The sequence below is a fragment of the Glossina fuscipes genome, unplaced genomic scaffold (assembly GCF_014805625.2).
Source record: "Glossina fuscipes isolate IAEA_lab_2018 unplaced genomic scaffold, Yale_Gfus_2 1, whole genome shotgun sequence".
Taxonomy (NCBI): domain Eukaryota; kingdom Metazoa; phylum Arthropoda; class Insecta; order Diptera; family Glossinidae; genus Glossina; species Glossina fuscipes.
The window spans coordinates 1,670,190-1,688,218 of NW_023998415.1; the positions used below are offsets into that span (position 1 = coordinate 1,670,190).

At 33.2% G+C, this 18,029-nt stretch overlaps 1 non-coding gene across 1 annotated transcript; it reads left to right on the forward strand.

Annotated features, from left to right (window-relative positions):
• Positions 1–17,549: 17,549 nt before the first annotated feature.
• Positions 17,550–17,631, forward strand: Trnas-aga. The gene has a single exon. It is a non-coding gene; the product is annotated as a tRNA-Ser (tRNA).
• The last annotated feature ends 398 nt before the right edge of the window (positions 17,632–18,029 follow it).

Consider the following 18,029-nt stretch of genomic DNA (forward strand, 5'->3'; position numbering starts at 1 on the left):
AGTAGCAATTGATTCAACATCTTTGCCGTAATTCATTTTCGGATCAAATATTACGGATTGCTCTAACATAGATGGAATTTTTACAATAATGTAACCAAAGATTGAGTAGTCGATAGTAATCAATGGCTTCCAAAAACTTTTCCGGTTTTTGGAGATTTGCGATTACATAGTTAATACCACAGCAACCAGCCAATGCCAGTAAAGCTAAACTGTTTGTAGACACTATGCCAGAATGAAATGATCAACTTTAGCTTACCACAAGGGAGGAAGAAGTGCGAAAGAGGTTTAGCACAGCACATTCTAGAATATGTGCTAGGTTGACATCCGAAGAAGACCACGCATTATCTTAATTTCCGACAGTGCAAAGTTCGGAAATATGCCAAATAAGTTATTTTATCAAATGATGAATTGAAAATCTATTGAACAAAGACAATATTAACATACCTCGCATTGCCTTTTGATATTTGCCTGGCAACCCCTCTATTCGTTTCAAGCGCTTCAAAGGTGCTGCAACTCGTAATAACGCGTAGGGTCTGAACGTAAATCGGATTAACGAACACATGTGCATATAAGTGCGTTAATACGCAAAAACTAATTAAGAGTAAGTAAAGTATGATGATTTGTACAGTTAAGCTTAGACATGTGTGAACATATGTGACTTTCTTCATAAAAAGCTAACTGCAAACTACGAAAAGTACATTTTAAATATTTAAACAGACTATAACTGCCTGCAAGAACTTCGAATGGTTTTTCCAGTGCTTAATTTTTACGGCTTCAATTTTTTGGAATTTTATATTACAGACGATGTGGCAGACAGCCAAAGGGACCGACATATATGCTTGAAAAATTATATGCAGAATCTGTTATACCCCATACTGAAGGATGGAAGGATGGAAAAAGCAAGCTTCAGTGATCCCACAGATTATATTAGTTTGGGGAAAAAGAAATCCATTATTTTTATATGAACTTCAGGACTTTATTTAACATGCTTCGGATTGTCCGATTTGCGTCAAATATGCACCGTTTTGTTGTATGATTTGTTGCCATTTTAAAGGAAACTTCAAAATGCCTCTCTCATAGGAGACCTGGTCGCTATTTGCAAAAAACTCTAGTAGTCGATTTTCACAATCCTCCCTAGATTCCAATTTTTTATCATTAAAGAAATTTTGCATGGCAAGAAAAAGATGATAATCGCTTGGTGCCAAGTCCGGACTGTATGGCGGATGCATTAAAACTTCCCAACCAAGCTCCCGAAGTTTCTGGCGAGTCACTGTAGATGTGTGTCGCCTAGCGTTGTCCTGGTGGAACACGACACCTCTCGTGTTGGCCAATTCTGGCCGTTTCTGGTCAATCGCTATCTTCAAACGGTCCAGTTGTTGACAGTAGAGATCAGAATTTAGCGTTTGGCCATATGGAAGCAACTCATAATAAATAATCTCCTTCCAGTCCCACCAAATGCATAGCAAAACCTTCCTGGCCGTTAGTCCTGGTTTGACCACCGTTTGAGGTGCTTCATCGCTCTTTGACCACGATCGTTTTCGCACAGGGTTATCGTATGTGATCCATTTCTCATCTCCAGTCACCATCCGTTTAAGAAATGGGTCTATCTCATTCCGTTTGGCCAATGTTTCGCAGATGGAAATTCGATCCATCTTGTTTTTTTCTGTTAATTGGTGTGGCACCCAAACATCGAGCTTCTTTTTGAATCCAGCTTTGTGTAAATGGTTTAAAACTGTTTTATGGTCGATTTTTAGCTCCTGGGCGATGTTACGACTGCTAACATGCCGGTCAACTTCGATCATTTCTCCGATTTTATCGACATTTTCGACGACCGGCCTACCTGTGCGAGGTGCATCTTTAACATCAAAAATTCTTGAACGGAATCTACGAAACCAAAATTGCACATAATTGGCTGTTACAGTATCGGAACCATAAACACCATTCACAATTTTAGCCGCCTGGCTTGCATTTTCGCCTTTGTCAAAGAAAAACTGTAAAATGTACCGAATTTTCTCTTTATTCACTTCCATTTTTAACACGCTGTAACTCACAACTGAATGCACCAAACAAAAAACAGCAAAAGAATTTTTTTCACTGCGAAATATCACCTTTCCAACGAGCATAAATATGAAATTGTTTGATCGATACTTTACGAGAAATCTATCAGTGCAGCCATCTACCGAAAAAATAATGGATTTCTTTTTCCCCAAACTAATATAAGTTCTTGATTCGAGTCAAACTCGGAATCTTGTGTAGCATGTTCACCGGCCCGTCTATGTAATGTCTGTTTTAAACATTCTCTCTATCAACCACGGACTTATCCGAAATACTAAGGTTCCCGCGCGCAGATGGGTGTTGAAAATTCGCCAAATTGCTTACAGTACGACATAAACTGAAAGCATCTCTGTTTTTCAAAAGCAAAACAAACTGGTTTTTTTCCTTACGACACACAAACTTAAGCAGGTAAACCTATAAAAATTGAAACGTGCACTCTGTGGGCGATGCTACAGTATCTGCACAATAATGGAAAAATAATGATCTAATATATCAAAATATTTGTTTGTCAAAATATTTATAACAGCCAGAAGCAACCTTTAAAAATTTCGTAAATTACGTAAATTCCGCGTCAGTGAGAAATTTTGCGAGAAATGTCTCGCTTTGCTCGTCCAGCACACTTTCCGGGAGAAACACTGGCCGCGTGGGAAATGAAAGCATTTTCCATAAATATATTTGCAACCGCAAACAAATTTAAATACTTTGTTGTATCAGTTCGCTTTCTCTCGTGCACGCCTCGGACTTAATATGAAGCCTTTCTTTAGTGTTTCTTATTTTTTTTTTTTTTTTCTTAGATTTTATTGAAATCTTGGATTAAATGAGTTTGCGATGGAAAACTGTTGGAAAGGCCATCTTAATGATATCAAGTACAATCTTGATATCATAGGATCTAAGAACCCAAAAAAAAAAAAGAAAAGAGGTTTATCTTTCTAGATAATTTTTTGGAAATCATACATAAGTATTTTTTTAGTTTCATATAGAAAATGGTATAGAAAAATACTAATAAATTCGATAACACGAAGAAAACTGATTGAAGTGTAATAACATTAACTAGGTTGAGAGGTGTGTGTGTTCTTAATTCTTTATAATCAGGGCAGAGTATTCTCACTTAACCTTTACATATTAATATTTATATTCGTTTGCTTATTTATTGATATGTTTTTCGTTTCCTTTTTGATTTCATTTTCATGTAAAGTTTTTTATAATGATAATCTCAACAGCAGCAACTAGTATTTTGTACACATCGTCTGCCCAACTATCCCATCTATCCCATCTATCTCATCCATCTATCCTTATATTAAAAACTATTTTACTCCTGTCTTTTTTTTTTTTCTTTTTGTTTAATTTGTAGGGAAAGCAGTCAGTCCGTAAGTAAGTCAAGCAGTTAAATCTTGAGCAGCAACTATTGCTGCAATTGGTTTAAGTTAAGTTGATATCTATGTTTAGTTTTCACTACAATTTGAAGTTGTGTTTTATTTTTCTTTCGGATTTCTCTCATTTATTGTGCAGTTCTTCTTTTCTCCTTCCTTTTTTCAGGCAACAAGACTTTTACTTGCGTCGCTTTTCATACTCATCTCTAGATATTAAAAGTATACTAAGTTTTGTATTGCTTTTGTAACATCGTTTTAGGTAAATGTAGGAATTTGCACAAGTAATAGCTTAAATAGCACTAAAATTGTTTTTCTCTTTACTTTCAGTATTAAAAGATCGAAAAAAGCAAAGAAGAAGATGAAATTTTGAAATTTTATTTATCTGAGCGGTCACGCGATAAGTTTTGATTTCTAAAGTAACTTGGTTGCGGCAAGAGAAGGGCAATAAAAATTTAATTCCGTAATGAAATGCCGGCAAATATTGTTTTTCGCCTCGCTAATGCATTAAACATATTAAGTATCGTAAGTATGTTAAGCGGAAACTAATATTATTATCGATGGGTTTAAAAAACGTTTCCTCATTATTCAAAACTTATTCATTTATTTAGTTTCTGGCAACCTTAGGGATTTCTAATTGTTATTAGTAATAACACACACCTTTTTTAGATGCATTTATTTCGGAGGATAATGACAGGTATCCAAGATTCTTCGTTGAAGTGAATGTTTCATTCCTTGATCTATTTTTATTTGTCCCTTCTTGTGTTGATAGTTTTGCGCTTGTACTGGTGCGTTTATCGTTCTTTATCATGTTTTCATTGCTGTCGATGCAACTACAAAAAGCATCAGTAACAACAACTGTAGTAGTAGCATTGCCAACAGAATTCAGTTATTGCAACGGTAGTGACCTCGAACTTGTGCCGGTTATTCATTTTTAGTTCATGCTTAACGAATAAGTTAAAATAGAGTAAAAAAATAAAAAAATAAAAAATTAACCAAGAAAATACTCTCACAACATAATAAAAAAAAGTTGTACACCTCTTCACAGTTAAAACCTTTGCTTAGATCCTTCTCCTTACATATCAATCTAATATAGAGTCATATGTTTAAATACTCATAAGATTAGACGGAAGTCCCAACAAATTATAATAACGTTCCCTATAGTAGTCTCAGGACCAGGGGACCAATCAGAAAAAAAAACAAAATATTTGATCAAGGCTTTAAACGACTTTGACCATACGCAATAATATAACACGGTTAGAGTTTCAAAATTGACAGATTTGGATTTGGGAGCAATTTTCTATCATTTATATTGTTATTTCTTGATTTTCGCTACAGTGCTGTGCAAGATCCATCTAATACTCATCTTAATTCATCTTAGAAGCGAAGTGCTTGCTAGCAAAAAGAAATCTCCTATTGAGATCCTCGTTTTATACCATAACTTTGAATATTAATACGGTTTCGGTTACCTTAAAGAAAATTTTTCGAAAATTGAAAATCAAAAATTTTAGAATTTTGAATTTAAAGAAAAAAAAAAAGGGATAAATTATCGTAAACTCTTTCGAAAATCGGCTTTTAAGTTTACAAAACCTTCTCCCAATCAAGGTTCGAGTTTGTTATATGCACGCAATACAATAACTTTTCAAACGAACTAATACAACAGGCGATAGGCTTACATACCGCGATATTTATATTTGCATTTGGTATATAAGTATTAACGAAAATCCAGTTTTCAATTGTTGACTTCATTTGTCAAAGTGAATTTTCCTCTTTTTAGATGCAATAGAACGATTTATTGTGCGGTTTGATAAAATGACTGCAACAACGACAACAACAACAATAGCAACAAAACTAAAATGGAAATAGACAAATAATATTAATTCGAGGAAAGAAAAAAATGTAATTTATTTAATATGCTGAACTTCAGAACACTGTGTAATAACACACAAACACACAGAGAGCGTTAAACTTTTAAAACTCTTAAAGCTTTAGGCTTTGTTAGACGTACGTACGTACGTCTTTGCCTTTTTGAATGTTGTATTAAAAATAATGTTTGCATTTTAAGTAATAAGAGTACGTTAGAATTGCGATTTTTACACGACTTATTAATGACAACAGCGAGATAGAGGAATACTCTGTGATTTTATTTATTACTTTAATTAAGTTTAAGACAATTTAAAGAAAAAGAATCTTCGTAAAAGGCATCCATCAGTGATCTAAGGTCGGGTTAATTCAACAATTGGCAGCTTAATGTACAATTATTCGATATATTCAGACATTTAACAACCATTCAACCAAAAGTCACTGTGAGGGATCGTTACTACAAAATTCCCTTCAAATTAATTCTTTATACTTCGCGCGAAAAAGCCTGGGCACAAAGTTACTAGATTTTTCTAAGTATTGTAATTATGATGCTAAATTCTCTCTCTCATAAAAGTCGTTTTACACTTTCCTCATTTGATCTGCAATGTAACTAAGTTGACTTGATTTATTACTCTTTTTTGTATTCACAAACTTAATTACAATGTGGATTGAACTCCGACTGACACCTATCTCTGATATTTGATTAGGATTAATTCTTCGGTAGAATTCTCATATCTAGGCATTTTTTACTTTTTATGCCCTACAGCATTTGTGTAACAACAGCAATACTGAGTTGGTTTAGGGTTAGATGCTAAATTCCAACTTAACGCCAGTTCTCGTTTAAATCGAAATTAAATCTTAATGGACGCTTACTGCTACAATCGATTTCTTCTTAATATCTGATACGTTAAATACGTAAAAAATCAACTCTGACCGATTGTTATTGTAACATTAGAGCTAGAAATAACCTTTGTAAACGAGCCTGATGGTTGAAATTTTTATGTTTTATCATTTCCTAATTTCAATCGAAGCACTACTTTCCCGTGTATACTATGTTTGATGATTTTTAAAATATTAATCTAAACAATTCCATATTAACTAAGTAATCTGAAATATTTATGTGCAGGTTTCTAATTTCCGCTCCTATGCAGCTTCAAAAAACTTTATGCACCTCTCCATGTTTTCAAAATTATTCATCAACCACCACCAACACAATAAAAACAAAATACCAAAAAGACAGAAAAAAAAAGTAAATAAATAAAAGAAGAAAAACCAAACGAAAATAAAATGCAAAGCAAATCTCTCGAAAAATAAAACAAGCACAACCATAAACGTTGAACTTGAAACTTGAATATTTGCGAGGTGCCAGGCACATAAACTCTGTATATATGGGCAACGCAAATCAACGTATATACGTACGTAAAAGGCAATGAATGAAAGTCAGACAAAGGCAGACAGACAAACTGTAAAATTGTACATGTATCTATGCATATAAATATATATATATATGGATGTATGTATATATATATGTATTAGCGATATATATGTATTAGCGATTTATATATATATATATATATATATATGTATAAGCGAGTGTATGTGTGTGTGTGTTCGTATATGTTTAACAATGGCAATGGAGTAGGACGCGTGCTAACTATACGTACATAAACAGATTCATATAAATGCGATGGTACTTTGCACAAGTTTATAAATTTAATACGCACGTTTTAAGGCAAATTAAATGTTGTGAAATCACTTGAAAACTCATGCATAAGTAAATACTTAATAAAATGAAGGAAATGACATTAAAAAAATCTTCATAGATTTTAGATAATTTTCCATGTAAAAATATACCCAAAAGATATATTCACAAATACCTTCCGCTTACTCGCATGATTTTATGGATAACTTGGTTTTATTTCTTATATATATCTTGTATATATAGATTATATTATATATATATATATATTTACTATATTCGGCCTACATACGAGAGGTTGATATCCAAAAGTCGTAAGAATGAAAATTTATTATCATCACGAACCATTCGCCATTCAAAAAAATGTTGGTTTGGCGAAAAAGCATTTTGCTCATTCACATATAATTACTTTGCAAGTTTTATTTTCTTTCGACATTCGATACTAGTCATATTCAGATCAGATTATAAGGCAGCTTTGTGTAATTTCAAATGTAAAATGAAGTATATTCGGATTTAATTTCGTCTTACGTTTATGAACTACGTAACATTGGGATGGCTCAAAAAGACATGTACATGACATATATAGATCATGTAAAGTTTTAGATTTCATTTGAAAAAATTCCTTTTTAGAGATTTTACATTCACAAAGAATCAGCATTGCTACTCATTATCAGTCCGGTTGATAGAGTAAGCGAAACAAAGAAGAACAAGTGAAAAATTTACTTTCGATTATGATCGAACTTTTCACACCCACCTATATTGTCCTAAAAAAAGACTAAAAAGAAAAAAAAAAAATTTCAACCTTTTAATACTGAATGGGCGTGGTTAATTTCTCCATTCCAGTAGAACAAACGTGAAAATTGTTATCGTGTGTCTATTGCAGTTTAAGAGTAATGCCAAAAAAGTCAAGAAAGCAAAATCGCTCTCCGCTATGTTGCATTGTAGATATGTCTCTCGATCCATTTGGGTCATTTTCAAATTGTTTTGCTAAACTTAAAGACAATATCTTCATTTTTGCGAGCAAAAGAACATGCCACCAATATTTACATAGTTGGGCAAATGGGCAAATGATCAGGCGAACAAACATATCCATTCAAAAGAATTTATTGACGTAGTATTTATTTACACTATGAAGTTTTTAAAAGTTGTGTCTGGGTATTATGAAGATTTTCAAAAAAACAATTATATTTTATTATATTATATTATTCAGAAGGATTTAGCTAATCATTTTTCAGAGATGTTCTCAGTTTACGTCGTATCGTAGACGTGTCCTTCAATCGATTCGGCCTATTCTCAATTTTTGATATTTCGGATACATCTGAAGACGATAGCTTCATTTTTGCGCCCAGGAAAATGTTTACAACATGCATTACATAGACGGGCAGAAGGAGATGTAGGATCTTTGAACACTTCCTTCTTGGTCTTTTAAATGCTTTGAAAAAAGAAATATACCTCATCCTTTGGTGGTGGATATAAAAATGCAAACACGTTTAATTGGTAAAACTCCCACTGACAACGATTATCGAAAATCAAACTTCGTATATACTTTTATCGGTAAGGGCCGATGATTACAATGCCAAGGCGCAGAAGAGCAATGAAAAGTCGCAGTTGGAATTTTGTTCTTATTGTAGAAACTAAGAAAAAATGTTCTAGCCGAGCAAGGTCGCTCGACGATTCAATATCATGCACCACCTCGACTAATAGACTTCTTCATCTATCTACTATGTCAAGTAATAAAAATTATACCGCGTTACAGTTTTAAGAGGGAGTGGAATATACTTTCACCTAATCTAAGCTCCTCCATCCTACCACCTTAATATTTTGCACCAATTTGGGTCATAAAATATTACCAATTAGGTCGCGTTTCCATATAAACACACGTACATTCTTTTTGAATATTTCCGTAATCGGAAAAGTGATAGTAAAAATGATTCGCCAAAATACCTCAGAAAGTGTGGCCTCTACGTTGGACAAAGATATAAATGAACGGACATCAGATAATGAAACGATTAACAGACAGACAAGCTTAAATCGATTCAGAGGATAGAATCGGTCGATGTAGTAAAAGGTGGGCTCTTTTTAAATTCCCCTTAGTATTACAAACATCCGCACAAAATTGATATACTCCCTGTCAAAATTTATGTATTATATAAATATAATACAACATGGCAAAAAAGACGCCACGATATTCTTCCGTAACACAATACAGAACTGCTGAGTTCGCCGATACTTTCATGAAAGGACGCATTTACTATGCCACTAGACTTCACCTCGCTTTTAATTTGTCTTTTGCAATCTATGCATAAGCAGTAATCGAGAAGTAATAAAACGAAACGAATTACGCTTGTGAACCGTCCTCGCCTATTTACATCTTACATCAATTACAAACTATATTAAGTTTTTGCAGATTTATGCAACAACTAGAATTTTTGAAACCTCCCTCCATAAAACTTCTTTTATAAGAAGTAATAGGCCTTTACATGATCAGGAAGTCTAATTGTTTGTTGAATATTTTATGATCAGAATTGATACATAGTAATAGTAATTTGAGATAAAAATGTGCTCTTCGTGTGCTTGTAGCTCTAAAGGCTTCCGATGAATGTTTGGAGATTTTTTAATGCAAACGAAATCACGCTATTAGGATATTTGCGACTCTATTGCAGATGATAACCGCATTTGCTTTCTAATTTAATGTAATCTAAGCGTTAAATTGAATGCCGGAATAAAAGGTAGGCAATTTTCTTCTGTCAGTTGAAGGCTACAGAATTTCGTGATGAGTTAAGCTTCGTTGCAGAACTCTTAATCAGGCTTGCGTTAGAAAAAGTAATTATAGTATTATAGTTTTTTGTGTTTGCTTTCCCTCTAACTTGGAATCAGAAAATCTTGCACTCAGTGCAATCGCAATCATGTACAGTTATCTTGAACACCAAAACGACTTCTATTGCTACGCTATGAAATTCCTATAAAACTATGCCCAATCATATCGGCTAATTTAATTTTCTTAGATAATTATAAAGCGTATATGGACAAAGATAAAGACATGGTTACACTTTTGCACGCACGTTTCATTTGCAGGCCTGAAATGAAGATGTATACACGTGTTAAAAAAAATTGCGCAGATACTCTTGATTGAGGACCACCAGCGAGTGGCCTCTTATAGTAGAAGAAATCATAAGAAAGACTGCGTGCGTGACTAAATGCAATTCAGGTCAATTGGTTGTTAAATTGGTAACACACAAATAGTCATACATAAATGCGTATACGCATATACATAGTATATTAGCACAGATTATAATAAAATGCAAGAAATATTGTGAAAATTATGATAAAACGATGTAACAATGATTGAAAGTTAATAAAATTAACTTAAAATTAATTTAATTCGTCCATGTTTCACACCTAGAAGAACACTTACGAAATCCAACGCAGTATACATCCTCGGATGTACGTAGAAAAAAGGGGATTCACAACAGATCTTGGCATTTGTGTATTTGGATCACGAAAGCATTGCTTAAAAAGCGAATAACTGATCGATATCGATGTTAAGCTAAGCGTTTCGTAAATTTTCCAAGAAAGGTGAAAAGCTGCAGAGAACGAATTATTTATTATATTCGCCAAATTTTTTATCCTCAACAAAATCGTGGTAGAGATTTCATACATTGTTTATATCCATGGTGAGAAGTATATACACTTCTCACTGGCATCAAATTCTGTCTGTCTGCGGCAAAAATGACGCTACCGGTTACGATTTATATTCTAACGAAGGTAAGTTTTTTTCATACTTTTATAAGTATTTCGCAACTGGTCAGGTACAATTCTTAAAAATTTGCCAATGTTAAAATAGGTTTTCTTAAAGCGGCGAGCATGCAACATTTACTTTAACAATGAATGAGTTTCTAGTACTTGGCCGTTTTAATTACTTTGTTTTTTTTTTGTTTTTATTGTTAATATTAAATGGTTTTTTTTTCACTCTTCTTTGACGATATAAAATATAATAATTATATTTATTAATTTTTAAAATATATGAGCAAACGGAAAATTATCATAATCATAGGTTTTCGATTTATTAACATTTTTTAATCCCATACGAAAAAAAGAGCAGTTAACTAAGAGGAAAACGTATTCAACATGAAACCGTTTCAGCTCAGTGGTATAAAAGGCAAAACGAAAAAAATGCACCTCTTGGCACAGGTGAACACACATTTCCACCCATACACGTACAGATAGATATACGTGCAAATCATACTTAACACTTCTTATATACGTTCTTGTTGCATTTAAGGGGGAGGGGGATCTTAATAAATCAACAAAATTATATTTTTTTTCAAAGCGGTTATGTAGTCGTTTTATTTTGATTTCAGTTTTACACGACAGGTTTGATAAATTTGGTGTGACTTTTAGCCAGGAAATAAACAAACGTTCCTTCCTCAACAAGTGTTTAATTGTTGAAATAAATTTTTATTTTACAAAGAAAGACAGACATAGACACACTTTGTATGTTGAGTCTATGCACGACTGCGTAGCTACATTTGTATTTCTACTGTTGTATTCGCCTATGTTTCTTCAGCAATGTGTTAAGACTGTTACAAATTCAAATTGATAACGAAATTTCAAGAATCTCTACTTATCAAAATTTTAACTTTACATAGGAACCTTAATTGCACTTCGAAGTAGTAAAGTATAAAAAAATGTGAACAGTTTTTATACCTCACATAATTGATTTTCATAGACGAGAATACGAAATGATGGAATTTAGAACACGCACACATAAACGCCTACGTATCGAATGGAGTCGTAATCTAAGGAATTTCAAAAAAGATATTAATTGATCGATCTTTCTTGAATCTTGGGCAATCGTTCTTTATTACAGTTAGATTGAGGAGTTACCGGTTCGTTTGCTTATTGAAAAGCTTATTTGCTATTGACATTTGAAATTTATTTAATTTTTGCTACAGATGTCTGCATAGACCCCTTTACATATATATGTATATATATATATATGTATATATATATATATATATTTATAACGTTTAACTACTAGCTAACAAATTGTAATTATTTGTTCATAAATATTTATGAAATAAGTAAAAAAAAAAAAAAAAAAAAAAAAATATGTTAAACAAATATGTATACAATTTTTGGCATGACATTCATTCAGTTAACTTCACAATTCACCACCGAACCAGCCAACCAACAAACGAACCAGTTAATAACAGATTTCATTACATATATCTAAACGATGCAATCAAGAAGGTAGAAGGAAAGAAAGATGTAATAAAGCAAAAGAAAATCAAGCAAAACCAAACAAAATAAAAAAAAATAAATAAATATTTTTCAAGTCCAGCTATCGTGTGTTTCATGTGCAACAACAATAAAATTATAAATAACACAAAGTACAAAAATGTTTGCTGTATTTGATAAAAACTTTAATATTTTTTCTTTTTTTCAGTTGCCAAAGTTCTTAAGTGGGAAGACAGACACGCATCTCTCCTTACATTCACACTCATCATAAGCTTCGTGCAGTTGCAGCTAATTGCTATAAGAAATATTAATACAAAAAAAGTGTTTCTCATACTGCAGCCTAATTATCAGGTATCGCAACTCAGGGAAATCAGTGAAGCTTCAAATCTTAATATATGAGAAAAAAGAAATAAAGTGAAAGTATATGAATCGATTGAAATCGCCCAAGATGAGCCTTAAGCGTTCATAAAAAAATTTCCAATCTTACCGCTTAATACAATGTTTACAAAAAATATTCGTGTAAACTATCTGAAACAAAAAAATGAACAAACTTGAAACACTTATGTAGCACATAGTAAACAACACACAAATTTTCGGTAGCGGCTGGTTGGAAAAAGATTCAATTGGTGTCGGGTGTTACTTGGCCTGCAAGCATTTCTTAAATTGTAACTTTTCCATGTAAGATCAGAGATATGTTTAATGCATCCTATACGAATCATATGGTTGGGATGCGATCAAAGTGGTTTTCACGAGCTTTGAATGGCCCGGGCAGTGTGCGGAAAAAAAAAGCCAGAAGAAAAAACGGCAAAGGCGAAAGACTTAATTCGAAGGAAAGTTATTAATAATGAACACGATAAAATATCGCAAGTGCAAAACATCGTGATCAAAGGGACCATTAATAGTCATGCTTGGCGTGTCCATTTATAATAATTCTTTCGGTGCCTCACGCTATCAGCGGTGCCAACTCGACCAAACTATCATTAAGGAACAATGCCAACAAGAACTGATATAAAATTTCATCGGAAACTAAAAGAAAAAATTAAAGAAGGGCTACAATAGGCAAACCATGTCAGAGAAGAGTTAGCAATACCGAAATGGAATATGCTCTCCTCCATTCTGCACTCATGCAAATTTGATTCCTTGTGCTTACCATTATTTTTAGTGAACGGATTATTTTCCACTGGAGCTGGTGTTGGATTTGCCATTATTATGCTTGTACCCAAAAAGTGAGTGCTTACGTAGATAATTTGAAAAATCGAAAGTCATACTATGTAAAAAGAATAGGGCAATAGACGTAGACAGCAATGGACAATGTTCTCGACAAAATAATATCTTTTCCTTTGCTTTTGCCTTTGAAATAGACTTTCTTCATAAAGCAAAAACATTAAGTAGGAAAGTTACATTCGGCAGGGGCCGAATCTCGCGTACCCGCTACTATGTTTTCCGCATTCTACTCTTCAAGTTCTTTTATTCGATATCCATATCGCTGGTGTTATTAAGAAAAAATTAGTCTCGGAATCTGTCATATTCATTATAAAATGATTGAGATAACATGTCTTCATTTAAGGAGCGTGAAAAATAGTTTTAAACATTCGGTCTTGTCTGCCTTATGATAAGAACGCATAAAACCTGTGAAAAAAAGTGACAAAAACCAAATTTAATCATTCGTAACTTTGTGTCGGCATGTTATGTTTTCCTTTTTTGCATGTAAGGAGTAGAGTGCTCCGTAAAGTAAATGTGGAAAATTGCAGCCTTCTAACTTTAATAATTGCCAAATAACGAGCGAAAATCTAAAAACTGTTGTTAAAAAAAAACGGAGTGGCGTTCACTGCGGGCTTCTGCTCCAACCAATTTGGCTCATTTTCAATGCCAACCTGCGTGAAGAAACTTCCAATGTTTCTAATAAATTTGAAATCGATATCTTCATTTTTGCGACCAGGAGATGACCAACAACACACACCACATCGCTAAGTGACCTTAGAATTTCACACTGATCAAGAATATATGTACTTCATAGGGTCTCTGAAGTTTCCACTTTGGGTGTTACATATATTATCGAAAAAAAAAAAACCAAAATAAGTATACCCCCAGCTTACAGTGGTAGGTGTAAAAATGTTTGATGTGTACTTTATAATTGCTATTCTATAATAAGATATGGGATCGAAACAAGGAAATAAAATGATTTAGGGTGCGTGAGAACAAATTAGTGATAAGTCAAATTTTTACGTAGCATTAATTTCAGCGGTATTGGAGGGCTTGAAAAGTCTCGACATTAACAACCGCCAACGCGGCATGGAGCTATCGAAAGATCTTGAAGAACATGAAGAATAAGCGCAATTTCACGGAAAACCCTTCACTAATTTATCTTAGTCAATTGTTACGAATTTCTTAAGCTACCGGCACGTAAAAATAAACGAAGTACTGAAGCCGTTTTCAATCAATCTCATTAATGCCAACTTTAGATAATCGTACGGCAGGTATAAACCGCTCAGGAGCGGAGGAGGAATTTTGTTTATTTTCTCCCATGATTATATAAACTTTCCGGAAAACTCTGAGAACTAAGGTGGAATTAATTTTATGGCTTCCAACTCATGGCATACACGCAAGGCAGCAGGTTTCACGAAATCCTGGCGAAAGAGCAATAACATACACTTCCACGTTCGTGTTGAGATAAGAAGTTCTAAGACATCCTTTTAAATTTAATTAACTTTTGTTATAGAGTTGGATTCGAATGCCACCTGTCGCGCAATACATTCGTGAAGCGACCCTCTCTATTTACCATACTATTGGATAAAGAGTTCGTTCTCCTTAGAACCAGAGCTTCACCGAAGTTTCATATTTTGAAGAGGTGCATAGCGATTTGGTAGATATATAAAATTTAGGGTCGACGGGTAATATAGACGAAATGATTGATTTGCTTATACTGCAAAACGCGGCTATCTCCAGCAAAGCATAGCGGAGGAGACAATCAATCCTCTTAGAAAGTTGTCCAGATCGGCTCTAAAGCTGAAGCACGGAAGAAGTTTTCCATGTTGCGACTTATTGAACTAAGAATGGGGCATAAGTAGGCAGAATAATATAAATTATTAAAGGTGATCCGGATTTGTGGCCAGAATGAGCGCAATACTATCCCATGATGATGATAGACCGCGTAGCAAAAGGGTTTGAATAAAATGCATTAATCCATCTACCATATAATGTGAACCTTGAACTATCATTTCTTGGGGCCACTATAAACAAATTTGAGTAGTAAGGCCTTTATTTCTCCTCGAGTGATTGAACAAAGAGAAGGGAGCTTAAAATCGCTTCTTATTTTTTTTAACATTTTGATTATATATTTGATTTCCGCGATATCGTGAGGCTTGTTTTTTTTTTTTTTTTTTTTTTTTTTTTTTTTATAAAATATTTAATTTTTTTATAATATTTTTTTTTTTTTTTTTTTTTTTTTTTTTTTTTTTGATTATAAAATATGCAATTTATGTGTAACATTTTCATTAGCAAACTAAATAAGCTGCCATAAACGTGCATAAAGCAACGAACAAAGAAATAAGCATTTCGTAATAAAAAAAAAAAAACAAAAAAAAATCAAAAACGACAAAAAGAGGAACGCAAATGGAAATGAGGAAAGAATAGGTTTGAAGGCATTCATTTCTGATTACAAATTGAGCCAACAATCGACAGTTTGCGCCATATTAACCGCCATATAGATATACGAGCACAATAAATAAAAGTGAGGGTAGGTTTGCTTTGCCACATTTCGGTTCAGTTCGGTTTGGTTCGGTCCTGTTGAAATAATGATGTACTATAGTTAGATTATTGCACTATAGCAGCACATTAGCCGTATAACCTATAATTGTATACATCATAAACACATCGTAAAATTTGTTTCGAAGCAAATTAAGCTTTAATTCCAAATTTCCATTATGGCGTCGTCCTCATGTTGTTGATCATTTTTCTTTACATTCCGTACATAATTATGTACGTAAAGAAAGCGAAAAACAACTAAATGCATATGGGAACTTTTATATGTAAAATTATCGTGTTCTTTACTTTTACACCAATTAGTAAATTATATGTCATTAGTTGAGGCATAACTTACACCATTCAGCAGTTTTTTCCTTGGCCTTGGCTTGAATGAACAGCTTGATAAAAGAAAGAAGATGAAAAAGAAGTTGGTTATTAAATTTATAATTCACTTGCTTTTAAATGCGTTTAATGTTAGACCAACGCCCCATATATTATACTATTGAAGAAGACTATAACTAACAATACGCAAGAGTAAAGTGTTTGAGTAACAGTCATGAAAACCTCATAAAACACTCTTTGTTTTTTTTTTTTTTTTTCTTGTTTCATTTTTTTTTATATCATAAACGGAGATGATCGAAGAGCGACGAACAGGTAATGCATACCCACGAACGCATACAACAATGAATGCATAATTATTGTTCTTGTTCTTGATGCTCAACTCATAATTAGTTATTTTACTACTTTGCAAGCAAATGCGGGGAATCATAAGAACTAATGAACAAAGAGTTAAAAAAGAACGAAAGAAAAGACAAGAAATGTTTACCTAAACCAATGCCATCTTTTGTATTACTTGATTTGGCACTTTAGCACTTCATCACAGGTAAATGACTAAGAAAACCTATTCACTACGTAAATATGTTGTAAAAATATCGAACATTTTGCTATGAAAAAATAAAAGGAAAAAAAATTTCAAAAGCCTATGCCGCCACTGTATATGAAGTATGCACATATGCGGTATTAACAGTTTCGGATTCTAAATGATTTCTGATTCTCTATAAGAAAATGTTACAAACTCTTTTGCGGTTAATATTCTTAACACTAGTATTCCTATACATCTATTATAATAATATTAGTGACTGTTGGTGGTGTGATGTGGCGGCTTATTCTTTATTCTTCTATAAGTCGGCATTCAATAGCAACACAAAATCTACAAGACCTGCTGGTATGTGAGACTCCACCTTGTGGTTTTTCCATTCTTTATGTACCGCATATGCACACATGTCAATGTACTTATATGCATTTATAGATTTTTGGAATTGATATCGTTGTAGAATCCGTCCTTTTCTCTTTTGTATTGAGTCTCTTCATTGAAATTTACGTTCACCACTTTGTGTGTCTTAAGTATCTATAGTCTCGGAATGATGAATATTCCATATTTTATTCTATCGTTAACATTACTAAATGTACAAGAATTAAATTTTAATAATTATTATTAGAAAATAATTTCAGTTTTTTTTTTTTTATTAAAATACGTTTCTCGCTATTTTTGTGCAAATAATTGTAACTTTTTGCCAGCGGCAGTCGTGGCCGAGCGGTTAAGGCGTCTGACTAGAAATCAGATTCCCTCTGGGAGCGTAGGTTCGAATCCTACCGACTGCGTTACTTTGCGACCGGTAGAATGAGTCTGTACCTTCGCTTTTTTTTCCCTATATTTCGCATAGAAATTCTTAACAATTCAAGACCAATTTTAACAAGGATTGATATTCCTTTGCGTTTTCATTTTTTTTTTTTTTTATTTTGCGATTTCTAATGTCTGATCAGACTTTACTTATCGATGCAATGATCTGTTGGAAATCGCATTTTACCCAGTGAAATCGGGAGCTGTGAATGGAAAACTCAAATCATCCGTCGAAAACGGTAAGCTCTTTACTGAAGAGCAGAATTTCTCAACTGAACTTCACGAGTTTGCAACGTTGCCAACGACACAAATCCTAATTCATGAAGAAGTCACGTTTACTTTAGTCGGAATTTTAGATAACTATTTTTTAAAATAAAAT